Source organism: Triturus cristatus, chromosome 3_2 (assembly GCF_964204655.1).
Source record: "Triturus cristatus chromosome 3_2, aTriCri1.1, whole genome shotgun sequence".
NCBI classification, from domain to species: Eukaryota; Metazoa; Chordata; class Amphibia; order Caudata; family Salamandridae; genus Triturus; species Triturus cristatus.
In genome coordinates, this window is record NC_140584.1 from 934692753 (window position 1) to 934705928 (window position 13176).

Below are 13176 nucleotides of genomic sequence, written 5' to 3' on the forward strand. Positions count from 1 at the left end.
ATTGGTAATATTGCTGGTAAATAACATTTAATTCGAATTGTTGATTTAGCATTATGTATATGCATATTAGGATGTGGAACCTCATATAGTGAAATTTGTGTTTTATTTAGATTTTCCCCCTGAAGAAGTGCACATGGGTGCCCGAAATGCATTGGGAATACTTTTCAAAACATGTCATTATATTATTGGAAGACATATGATTGAAAGAATACAACAGAATAATGGATTAATTCAAGAATTGAAATAAAAATAACTTTATTTTCAATTGAACAATCGTTTGACAAAATTATTGGAGAAATTGAATGAGTTGATGGGAACCGCATTAGCGATCCTACGCAGCGCCCAGAGGGACATCCACTACGATTAGGGGATGCATGTATGTTCAATAAAGAAATAAGCTATGTCCCTTCATGGCTCTCTATGATACACAGGAAGGGGCCTCATCTTGACATGGAGTGCCTAACCAGTTCTATGCTTGGCATCAATTGATTGTTGGATGTTCAGAGTACTGGTTTAATGCACACTTTCAGCTGACTGTAGGTCTTCAGTTCTTAATGCACCAGCTAATCAAAGTCATCAGCCCATGCCTTCCTATCCACGACCAAAGATCTATCAGGTTCACAGATGAAAGTAAGAGCAACTCGTCCAGGATGTATCTAAATCCTTTAAAACCAGGTACTCTGCTCCAAGATCCCTTATAAATTGGCTAGTACCAAGGAGAGGCACAGACTCCAGAGTCAAAAGAATATACTTATTCCATTCCTCCACATTATCCTCAGACAGAGAATGAATCTTCCTTTTAGTCATTTGACAACTGTAACAGTTATCAGAAGAGCAATGACAAATGAGCATTTTCCTGCTCCTGCACTGCGCCAGGCGATGTTAATGATCTTTGAAATACTGCAATATTCTGTCTTTTCCTCTTGTACCCTTTGTGCCTGTTGTTCCCGAGCCTACCATGCAAATATTGTTAGTCCTTTGTAGGGTTGAAAGTCCCTGATGCAGTTCCTGTGTCCGTGTTCACTCTCTCATTCTGACTGACCCATTGTAGTTTCTTGACTTGAGACCTGGGTCATGAGTCTCCTGATAAGTGTTCTAGACTCAGTTAGGTGATAGTGGCACCATCAAAGATATATTTCTTTTAACATGGATGGTTACTATCCTCAGGACCTGACCATGACACTACTAATGGTTGGTGGCAGATGATTATAGTAGTGGGATATTTAGGGCTTTTTTTTGCATGCATCCTATTGAATAGCTGTTTGCTGGCTCTCTCTGGTAGGTCATTGTAGCATGTTACAACTGCCCCCTTGGGTGTATGGGATGGGTTTGAGAGTAAAAGTGTGCATAAGAGGGGGGTTACCCATACCAAGGTCCAGCTAAATATATATCATCCTGTAGGATGCTTCTTAAGGTTTTGAAGTAGCCAATACTTTCATGCATATCCCCTTGAATTCTAGACCCAACGACTTCTCACCTAAAACTCAGATGAGCAGCCTCTACAATCCTCACATCATCTGGAAACCAATGCAGATCTGAGAATGACAGTTCTCACAAACCTTGTTGTCATGGAGCTGCAGCCCATCTACAGGGATATTGCACTTTTAAACAAGTCAGTCTCCCCTTGAAAATTTGTGGCCAACTTTGAATCAGTGTGGTCAGTTGGTCAAAGTCTAACGACCACTGCACTGTCTATAAGCTGAATCCTTTGGCTTATCTAGTTTAAGATTATTGTTGAAGAAGCTCTGTTCACCTCTGTGGTGAAAGGTTAAGACCAGACGTAGAATATTTGGCCGTCTTCTCTGAAGGGGGTCTGACGGATACATCAGGACTGAGAAAGAAGACGGTTCTGCTGTGCTGCACCCAGAATCAAAGAGGTGGGGAGATGGTCCCTGAGCCAATTAGACATCGAGGAACCAGTCCTGCTATCCAGCATACAACCATGAGAAGCTCTGAAGGATTGAGTCTGCCAAAACCAGAGGCTTGTGCAGTTTTCTTGCCCAAACAGGGGAGCAACAAAATCAGCAGGGCAGCACAATCCACTCCAGCCAGGACGGAGGGCACTGTCTTTTGAAATTTGTTGGGGTTTTAAAAGCACCCCCTTGTATGTTCAGCAGTTTTCAGACACGAGTAAAAGTGTCAAGATATCTGTAGAGATTAGCATTCCTGCTGAAGAGAGATTGAATTTTTGTCTAGTCAGTTTTAACTCATCTAAAGATGTGCAGAGGCTTAATATACCTGCTGCAAAAAACCTGTAGCATGCACATCACAGAACTGTATTTTATGTGTATACCTCATTGAGTTGCTACTTTTATCACAGAGATCCTTTTGTTGCAGAATTCCTTTTTTTCTTACTTGCACGTCATAAGGTACAATTGTAATATAGCACAGTGACTTATGCACTGTCATCAAAAAGCTGCTTGCAAATGTGTGGTACAGGTTAGAAAGTTATGTTTTTCTCAGTCTTTCATTATTCTAATGTTTCTAAAAAAGGTTTGTATGGTAAGAAATTGTCATTAATAAAGACGCCCTTAACCCCTGGGTTACGTTTTGAAACCTGAGTTTGTGCCTCTTCAGAGCCAGCAGAATGGATGACATGTGAATCCTACACCTTGTAGTTCCCTTTGTCTTATATAACATTTTCCGTATAATAATTTTACACACATATGATTCATTGCGTGTGTGTGTGTCTGTGTGTGTGTGAGTGAGGTAAAGTGCTCCGACATCCTACACTGGTATGAGAGGCACTATATAAAACAAATGAAATACATGTGAGAGAGGGGTTTTGGAGAGATGAGGGGCACTGTTGGAGGGTGATAGTGAGGGAATTATTGAATGGTCCCAACAAAGATTATCGCACTGGGTGCCATCAGCGCTAAAGCCGGCCCTGACCCTCCCATAGTGAGAAGCCCCCTGCCCACAAATTGTCACGAGGCGTCCTCGTCTGACAGATCAGACCTCAGCGGCTTTTGGTGTAATTAATGGCCAGCGTGAAGGACTAAATTGCCTTTTCAGGCTTTCTTGTGTTAAATCACCTAACAATTCAGTAATTGAGGAATATATGTATTGTAAATCACGCAATACAGATTGTGGTGTGATTAGAGGTTGACATGATTAACAAACTTTGTCTTGCCTGTTAATACAATGATACATACATTTCCTTACAACATGCCTATAGTGTCTTTTATTGCACAGTGACTGCGTGACTCATTGAAAGGGAGCCTTAACTATAATTTAATGTTTTATATACAGACTTTCTAATTGGACCTATAACCTACGCACATAAAAAATACCTAGTAGTTTAACTGGCTGGGTATCCTGGGACACTGTAACGTCATCATTTACTATGCTTTAAAAGCTAATACAGTTGAATATATAATGAAAAATGTGTTGTAGAATGCATCATTTTCCCCCAAATTTTGCTTGGGGGATAACCCCTTGAATTGGTCAGGCTCGCTTGCTACGCTTTCTGTCACAATGCACCCTACAGGGGCTGGTCTCACAAAATTTTCTAGTGCTGCTTTGGGTTCCCAGTCTGTCCCTGCTCGTGATGAGCCCAGCTCATCATGAGGCACAGTGGAGCTGTGCTCATGACGAGCTGAGCTCGTCACGACTCCGCCCACTGATTGATTCTTCCGCACAGGCGGGGAATCAATCGCGCGTGGGCGGAGCGCGACTGTTATGACGAGCCCAGCTCGTCATGAGCACAGCTCCACTGTGCCTCATGACGAGCTTGGCTCGTCATAAGCACACAATGGGTTAAGCAATCAATCAGCGACCACCGTCAGTGAGGGCCTGTGCAACATAATCCACATTGCTATGTCCGTGATCACCCCCGAATAAATCTACACGTGACCAGTGAATGGAGGTCGGTGTTCCCAACAGTTTGCTGCATCTGTGATGTCGAGCATATGAGCTCCAGTGTTTCCATACTAACTTGAATGATCTTGCTTGTCACTTCATGGTCAGTAAAAGGACTGTGTATCACCAATACATCACCTGCACCCGAGTTCCATTTGCAAGTGGCGCTGCAGGGCATGAAGGCCTCTGTGTCTAAGCACAACATTGCTGCACCTCTGTCTGGTGTCCAGAACCTCCCAACCGAAGCAGGAGACTGTGGTGACTGCCTCCACTGTGGCATATATTTATTCATTCTTTAAACTGTGTCTACGTTGTTTTCATGGTCTGTGAAGGGAAATCGAACTGCTGCGCACACAGACAGTGCCCAGATCTGTGCAACTCCTTCGCACCCATTCCAGCACCTGCAGGAAACAGTGAAAACGTGCAACACGAAAGGAGTAAAATATCTGGCTGTGTGATTGTGCACATCCTTGAGGCAATACTGCACTTTGGCAGTATTTTGAGCTATGCGCCCTTTCATCTGTATCCCAATCACACATACGCGTAAAACTAGATACACAGACATAGGGCTTGGTTTGTATCTTGGCAATATGACTGTTGTCCCGCCACAGCAGTGGTCCCAAGTACTTAGTTGAGCTGACAGTGCTTTGTCTGCTATATTTATGGTTTCAATCTCTCTATTGGTTTGTAATCAACAAACAAAAAAAGGTGACACCATGCTACATGACATCAACAAATAGGACCCTACTATCAGGGCTGTGCATGCTATAAGCTGTCAACAATCAACCCCAACCCCCCACTTCCAACCCCCAGACCTGGTGACTGCTATAAATAAAAAGGAAAAGAGGAGAACAAGTGAAGGGAGGGAAGGAAGGAGAAAAAGGGAAGAGGTCTCAATCCATCTGGCACCCTGAGTTATCCCGTTTAGTAATGTCTATATGAAAGTTAAGAGGGGCCCTGGGTCTCAGTCAGTCTCAAGAGCCGCAGGTATTTGGGACAGGTAAGTTCTCTGAATTCCGATGTCAACAAGGCTAGGAATGGCCCCCATACTTCGGAGAATGCCGCCCTTTGGTTAGACAGGGAGAAGGTGGTTTGTTCCATTCCAAGAATATGCCATAACCAGTGCAGCCAGCCTAAGTGTGTGGGTATCAGATCTGAGCCCCAGTGAGAAAGGATGTTCTGTAATGCCGCCCCTAGGGCCAGGCCGATCGGTCTGTCTCTCTTTAACTTGAGAGGGAAAATGAGGAGGTTGGGGAGCCCTAAAACAATGTATGCAGGAAATTTGGGGAGTTCTGTGTCAAAGCTTGTATCTATGTCTGTGAGTACTTGCTCCCAGTAATTCTGTATTTTCTAGCAATACCATAGAATGTGCAGCAGCGTAGCAGTTTGTCCGCAGTGACCAGCACTCTGGTGTTTTGGAGGGATTATAGTTCTGTAGTCTGTGGGGGGTGTAGTAACCATAGGTTGCGATTTTGGTGGTGGTTTCAATGCTAGCCATGTTGTAAGCCGTGTGGCATGCCCGGTATTAAATGTCGCCCCACTCTCTTACCATTAGTTCCCTACCTATCTGAGTCTCCCATCGGAGCTGGCTCCTAGACTTGGAAGTCTCGGTTGAAGGGCCTATTAGTCGATACAGTTCTGAGATCATGCACTAATCAGCTGTCTCGGCTAGGAACTATTGTTCAAAAGGGGTGATATGTCACTCTCCTCCAGTGCGTACAGAGGGGTGCATTACCCAGTGACAGATCTGCATATAATGCCATTGCTCCGACTCTGGGTTTTGCAAAATCCGTACGTAGGGCCTCAAAGGTAAGGGGACTATCTGTATCGAATAGTTGACCTACTGACCTGCAGCCTTTCTGGTTCCATATAAGGAATGCTGGATCCCCGAAACCCATTCGAAGTTTGAGATTTTTACTATGGGCTTGAGAGGTGAAGGGAAAAGATGTCAGATCCCTCAGCGTCGCTAGCCCATCCCATACACTGTCAGTGATGCCCTGGTTTAGGTGGAGAGGTAGAGGTATTTGCGTCGGGCTTGCTTTGAGACAAAAGGGATGCCCCATAGGCCTGCCCAGCCAGTATCTTATCCATAAATAACCAGCGCTTTTACGACTCTGAACGGGACCATTCAACAAAAATCCTTAGTTGAGTAGCTTGGTAATAGCGCTGAAGCTCCCTGAAGCCCAGGCCTCCTTCCGCTGGGGGTTTATAGCTAAGGTCTCGACTGAAGCGGGAACATTTGTCCGCCGAGATGAATTTGTTTATCTCTTGTTGAAGAAGGCGTAGATTGCCTGGATGGAACACCACGCCTCCACGTAGCGCCTCCACGTAGCGGCAGGTGAACCCGTGACCTGAGACCCGGATCCCGCCCCCAGGCTCTAACGGCAATGGCAATGGCATTGGCGATGGTAACTCGGCGTTCATGCTAAGAAGCGGATGGGTTCCCGCTTTTGAGATGCAGGGACGCGAGGATTAACGTAGCTGCCGGGAGCCGCGCTGAGGTGGAACAGGAGCTCATCGAACAAAAGAAAATCTCGGCGTTTTGGTTCCCGGTTTGTAGCTCTGTAGCTCTACTGCTCCAGCTGATATACGGAGGCGGTGGGGGCATTGAGGACATTGTCTACTTCTCTGCGGGTGTGGAAATGATTTACGGCTGTCTTTGCAAGATCGAAACAAGGCGCAGATATAAAAAAAAAAAAAAAAAAGGTTAAAGTGAGTCAAGAAGCCATGGAATTGACGTCGTGAACTGCAGGAGAGAGGTGAGGAGTGGTGGTGGAAAAGGCTTGAGGTTGAAGGGCAGGAGGCTAGGAAACTTGTCCGGTTGAGAAAGATAAAAGAAATACTCAAAGGGGAAGAGGAAAAAAGACGCAAGTGGCATATATTAGATAGAAAGACACTTCGGCGTAAAAGATGGGGAAACAATTAAAAGACTGCAATATCTCTAATAAGGCCACTAAGGAGACTATAGCCCCCGTCTTAAAAAAACTCGTCAGACTGTGGCAAAGAAAGCGATACTGCGTGGTGCTAAGGATGGGGGAGACAATCCCATTTCACCAGGCGCAGAGATTACTTCAGAAAGTTCCGAAGAAGAATCTCTCTCTAGCGGTTTTGCACCCATACAGGACGATGGACTTTTCGACCTGGTCTTACCCCCTGTGGACACAGAGGCAGGTCTGCCTAAAACAACTACACCAGCCTCTATGTCAGCGATCTCAAATCTAGGATGTGATAAAAAAGAATTAAATGAAATCAAGGAGTTTCCGCTATTCACTAGTAAAGCCACCCCTAAACCTCAACATCCTCCACCCTCCTCCTTAGGTGTATCTACTCTTGGGCCGGCTGATATATTAGCTACAGAAAAGGGCATGGGCGGAGCTGATAGTCTCCCCAGGATCACGCAACAGATTATCGAAATATCTGGCTCAGTGGCTCTCCCACATCAACAACACAATATCCAAATGAAGCAACCTCAACCGCAAGCTCAGCTTCAGCTTCAATCACAAACAGAGCAAATAGAGCAAAATCGGTTGACATCTAGTTCCACCAATTCGCCGAATATAATGGGTAAAGAAATACAGAATACTGACCACTCGCTGCAGGAGCTACTTAATAAAAGCTGTGATTTTATGACAGAGGTACCGGCACGTCCGCTTATAGGGCTAGCGGTTGCCACTCCAATGGAAAGTAGGAGAGCTGTTCCAGCTGAGATCGTATCTCTGCCCTCAACTTTCCTGAACCAAGTAGATCCTAAGGCAGGAGAGGTAAATGCTAGCATGAAAGGCATGAAAGATCAACTTACCAACGCTTGCCAGAGTGCTGAGATTAAGGAAACGCATCAACTAGACATTAAGGATATGCTAAATCTAATCCTCGAAGAAATACGGGATATGAAAAATACACAGCAAGCAGCAATTGCTGCTCTACACGCAAGGTTGGGAAAGATGGAAGAGACAATGGCAGGGATCCCGAATAGATTGCAGGAGGCGGAGTCTCGGGTTTCAGTGCTAGAGGACCAAGTGTCGATTGCTATGGAAGAGGTGAAAGAGGTAAAAAAAAAGACACTCACTGTTGAAGCTAAGCTGGAGGAACTTGAAAATTATTCTCGCAGATCGAACCTCAGAATTGTTGGGGTTCCGGAAGGGCTGGAAGGAGCCCCAACAATCCAGTGGGTGAGCTCATTCATTAAAAAGCAAGTCCTGCCAGAACTTGACGGAGATCTCACAATAACAAGAGCTCATCGAGTCCCAGCACAACCCTTTCCCAACTCTACATATCCTAGAACAATATTACTAAACTTTGCAGACTATAGAATAAAGGAGAGAATTTTAGCAAAGGCATTCCAGCAGAGACAGTTTCCAGTTACAGAAACTTGTAAATGTAGAATATTCTCAGACATGATCGGCGGAGAAAATAATTTGTTAAAATTCTCCGTCTATTTAAAGCTCATGGTGCCCAAGCTACAATTGTACACCAGTCTAAACTCAAAGTGCTGGTGAAAGGAAAGTTTTTTTTGTTTTCGGACCTGGAAGAGGCTCAGGCCCTGTTGAAGGAAATCTCAGAAGGATCTAGTAGATGATGGTAGCTGGTAGGTAGAATGTAAGAGATCTTGGGTGTGAGGCGAAAAAGTGTTGTTGCATACACCTGGTGATTTTAAGGACAGGCCTGGGATTTAATATCACTGCTAGATTAAGTATGGAGCTGACCACACTGGGTTTTATACCACTGACAGGATACAGGATAAAAAATAAATAAATATATGAATAAAAATGACAAAAAGAAATTAGAATGGGCGGGATCTGGGGATAAGGGCAAGCTCACCTTGGGTGTGACTTCAAGACGCCCATAAGGTTTTGGGAAGGGTGCAGTGTGGCAGCGTGGCAGCTAGGGGGTTTTCCACAATGCAAGGGGAGGGCAAGGGGTCAGTAGGGGGGGGTGTAAAAGCAAAATAAAAATTAGCAGTAGCAGAGCAGAAGTAGAAAAGGTAAAATTAGTCAGGTTATGGTTGGTTAAGTTAGGCAGGCTATGGATACAATATGCTTCTCAAGTAGTTGGTGGAAGGAATATTGAATTGTATAGGATATGACAAACTTGTGTAGTATATACTCTCTAAATGTTAATGGGATCTTGAATAAACAGAAATACGGGGCCCTTATTAGATGGCTTACCTCCCTGACACCTCAAGTCTTGTTTCTACAAAAAAAACATCTAAAAACAAATTCCCCAAGTCTATTCCTTCCTCGTTGGTTTTCACATGTTTTTTTTGCCTCTGCTGGACTGGCTTGTAGAGGAGTCACTGTATACTTTTGTAAAAACCTCCCTTGGTAATTCGGCCAAATAGTAAGAGATCCTCAGGGCAGATGGATCTGGGTTGAAGCTAGATTAAAGGGTGTTACATTCAATTTTGTGAACTATTATGCTCCTGTAATGGATGACAGCGCAGTTTTACTTAAAATAGGGGAAACACTAAGGTGGATACCGGGGAAAATTATTTGGGGTGGGGTTTTCAATTTTATCCAAAACTTAAAAAAGGATACCTCAAATAGGAAAAAAAAAGAGCTGAAACCCCAAACCAAAAAAGTGATATAAGGTTTAATAGCAGAACATGTTTTAATAGATCCTTGGCGTGACGCTAATTCCCTTAAGATGGAGTTTACCTGTCACTCTAATAAATATAATACAGCATCTAGAATTGACTTTTTCTTAATAACTAAATCATTGGGGTATAATAATACAGAAATATTGACAAACCCTTTTTCGGATCATTCCCTAATCAAAGTGGAGATAAGAATTAATGAGGAGCTGAAACCAAGATCCAAGTGGCAGATGGATCGACTCCTCTTGCAAGACATTCAGTGGGTGAATAATACGGGGGAATGGATCGAGGAATTTTTTAACAGAAATGAGAACACGGCAGATATATTCTCTGTATGGGGCGGGTTCAAGGCTGCCTTAAGGGGCCAAATAATAGCCTACTCCACCGCCCAAACGAAGCAGAGGAGAAAAAAAATCAATAACCTCCAACAGAACGTCGAAAAGGCAACAAAGGCAGTAAATAATCGGTCTGTAGCGTTAGAGGAGGATAAAAGGCATCTCATCAAAGTTAAATATGAATTAAAAGAATTTTTTATTATGGAAGAGATAGCTAGTTCTAGAGCTTACCAGCAACTAGTATATGAAGAAAACCAGTTGATTGGTAAAATGCTTGCTAGCTCTACTAAAACTAAGCAATAGTCAGCAATGATCACTGAAATCTTTGACCCTAGAAATAATGGCCTTTTAACTGAAAAAGGAGAGATTGCACAAACATTCTTGGAACATTATACTAAATTATATGCAACCCAATACCAGGTTGGAGTAGAGCAGATTAATCAATTTTATGAGGAGGTCGAGGTACCCAGTCTTACAAGAGAAATGGTAGAGCAGCTCCACATGGATATATCCATAGATGAAATAGAAAAGGCCATAGGATTAATTTCAGGGGCAAAAGCTTGTGGAGCGGATGGGCTCCCGATTGAGCTGTATAAAACTTTTAAGAAGACACTAACTCCCTTTCTAAGAAAAATATTTACTTATATCAAGCAGGGTGGTAAGGTTCCCATAACGTTTAAGGAGTCTATCTTGATTAGCTTTGTTAAAAAAGGGAAGAGTGAAAAAGATGTTAACTCTTATAGACCAATTAGCCTTTTGAATGCAGATTTTAAAATATTAATGAAAATTTGGGCACAGCGCTTTACACCTATAGCACAAGTTTTAATTCATCCGGATCAGACTGGGTTTATTTTAGGTAGATCTATGTCAACGAATACCCGGTTTTTAATTCAGACCCTAGACTTTGTCACTGTAAATAAACTACCCACTTTTATCACGATGGTCGATGCCGAAAAAGCATTCGACTTAGTGAACTGGGAAGCTCTTTTTATCGGTTTATCAAAGTTTGGGTTCCCTAGCCAAATTATAAAAATGCTTAAGAATATATATCAAGGAGCTCACGCCAGGCTGATTATAATGGCGAATCAATTGGGGAAGTAGAAATAAAACGAGGGACAAGGCAGGGATGCCCTCTGTCACCCATCTTGTTTACATTTTTTATAGAGCCATTGGCATGTAGAATTAGGGATAATCTTTTAATTAGAGCTCCCATTGATGGGATGCCAAAAATGAAATTATTTGCAGATGACATAATTTTGTATTTATATCCGGATGAAATGAACTGGAGCAAGGTACTAGCGGAGTTTAGAAGATTTGAACAAATAGGGGGTTATAAAATAAATCAAAACAAAACAGAAATGTTAATATTGAATAATGATTATAACTTTCTACCCCCGAATTTAAAACCCCAGGCGTTCAAAACAGACCCAATAAGGTATTTAGGCATATATGTTTCCAACCAAGTTGATCAACTTTTTAGCCTGAATTATACAACAATGAAATGTAAGATCAAAAGCATATTGGATAAGTGGTCTATTATACCATTGACTTTGATAGGCCTGGTTGGGCTTTTAAAAATGTCTATACTACCCTTATTAAATTTTTTATTTATCAATGTCCCTCTTAAGATAAATGTTAAGTTTTTTCAAGAAATCGATTCAATGTTCAGAGAATTTATATGGAATAATAAGATTTCCAGAGTCAAGCTCCCCACATTACAACTAGAAATAGATCAGGGGGGATTGGCTCTACCCAATATCCAAATCTATTATGAGGCTGCCCTACTGGACATAACTGCCCGTCTACTTGTTAGTAATGATTTGACAGAAATCTTTTTCTATGAAAAAATGCTTAGTGAGTCTGGAACACAATTATCAGTTTTTCTTAAAACAACCAAACTACCTAAGAAATCCCGGTATAAGACATTACGGGACTTCTCCAAACGCCTTTTATGCTTTTTTAAACAAATTAATTCTTCTGGCTACATTTTTCTAAATCTCGAAGAAAGTAGATCTTTAGGGCTGCAGATGCATTCTCGCCTTTTAACAAGATGGAAGGACAATGGCTTTTTCGAGCTGGGTAGCTTTTTTATAGCTCAAAAAATGATGTCCTGGGAACAGGTGGTAGCCAGATGTGGGAACCTGGAGAAGCCCGGATTCTTGGAATATTTACAGATCTCGCATCTGATTAAAAAATATGATATTTTCCCAGATTGGGTACCAGGGGGACTTGCCAATGCGCTTTATAAGATGAGATTGAAAGGCGTAGGAAATTGGTACTCTCTACTCTCAAAACAAAGGTCAGCTCCAATAGTTGAAACTTTTTTGGGAAAAATAATACAAGAAACTAATTGCAAGTTCTCCCATCAAGAATGGCAGCAGATTGCACTATTAGGTAGTAAAGCATTGAGAGCGGCCAATTTTAAAAGGATGGCCTTTCTTTCAAGGTGGATGGCATATTATACTCCGGCAGTATTAAACAAGCGCCATGCCGGGGTTGAAAATAACTGCTTTCGGTGCCAGGCCTTGGGAGAGGGGGACTGGCTACATATTTGTTTTACATGCCCAAAACTCCAAATTTTCTGGAATAAATTTTTTTCAGCTATAAGTTATGCAATTGATAACAATGTTGATCCTGAGACAGAGGTGGCATTGTTTGGGATCTCTAGAGTAAGAGCTGATCTAAATAAAGTAGAAGCGACGTTCGTGGCTATTGGCACTGTAATAGCACGGTCATTGATTCTACAAAAGTGGAGAACAGAAGAGATCCCTTCCTATTCGGAATGGTTAATTAAAATGTGGAGGACAAGGAGATATGAAGAAGCATATGCCAAGCGGGTAGGTGCAGTAAAAAAAATTACATTGGTTTGGAGGTTTTTGGATAAGTATCAAGCCATATAGAATTTTAGTATGGTACTGGTCCAGCACTTTAGCACTTTAGCATATTGCACTTTATGAAAATGTGTATTTTTGCACAATTTATTGTTGATTCGATGAAATAGATTAAAATATGGCGGGAAAGAAGGGTGCCATTAGATAAATTGTTAGCAATATAAATTTGAAGTTTTGTAGAAAGTCTAATAGTGTTGCACACATTATCAAGCTATATAGAATTTCAGTATGGTAGTGGTTCAGCACTTTAGCACTTAGCACTTTAGCATATTGCACTTTAAGAAAATTTGTATTTTTGCACAATTTATTGTCGATTCGATGAAATAGATTTAAATATGGCAGGAATGAGGGGGGTGGAAAAGCAGATGCTTTTCTTACTGTGGAATGGAGGCCATTAGATAAATTGCTATCAATAAAAAAGTGAAGTTTTGTAGAAAGTCCAATAGTGTTGCACACTGCACTTCAGTAGCTTTACACTGTGTTTTAGGTTATTTTT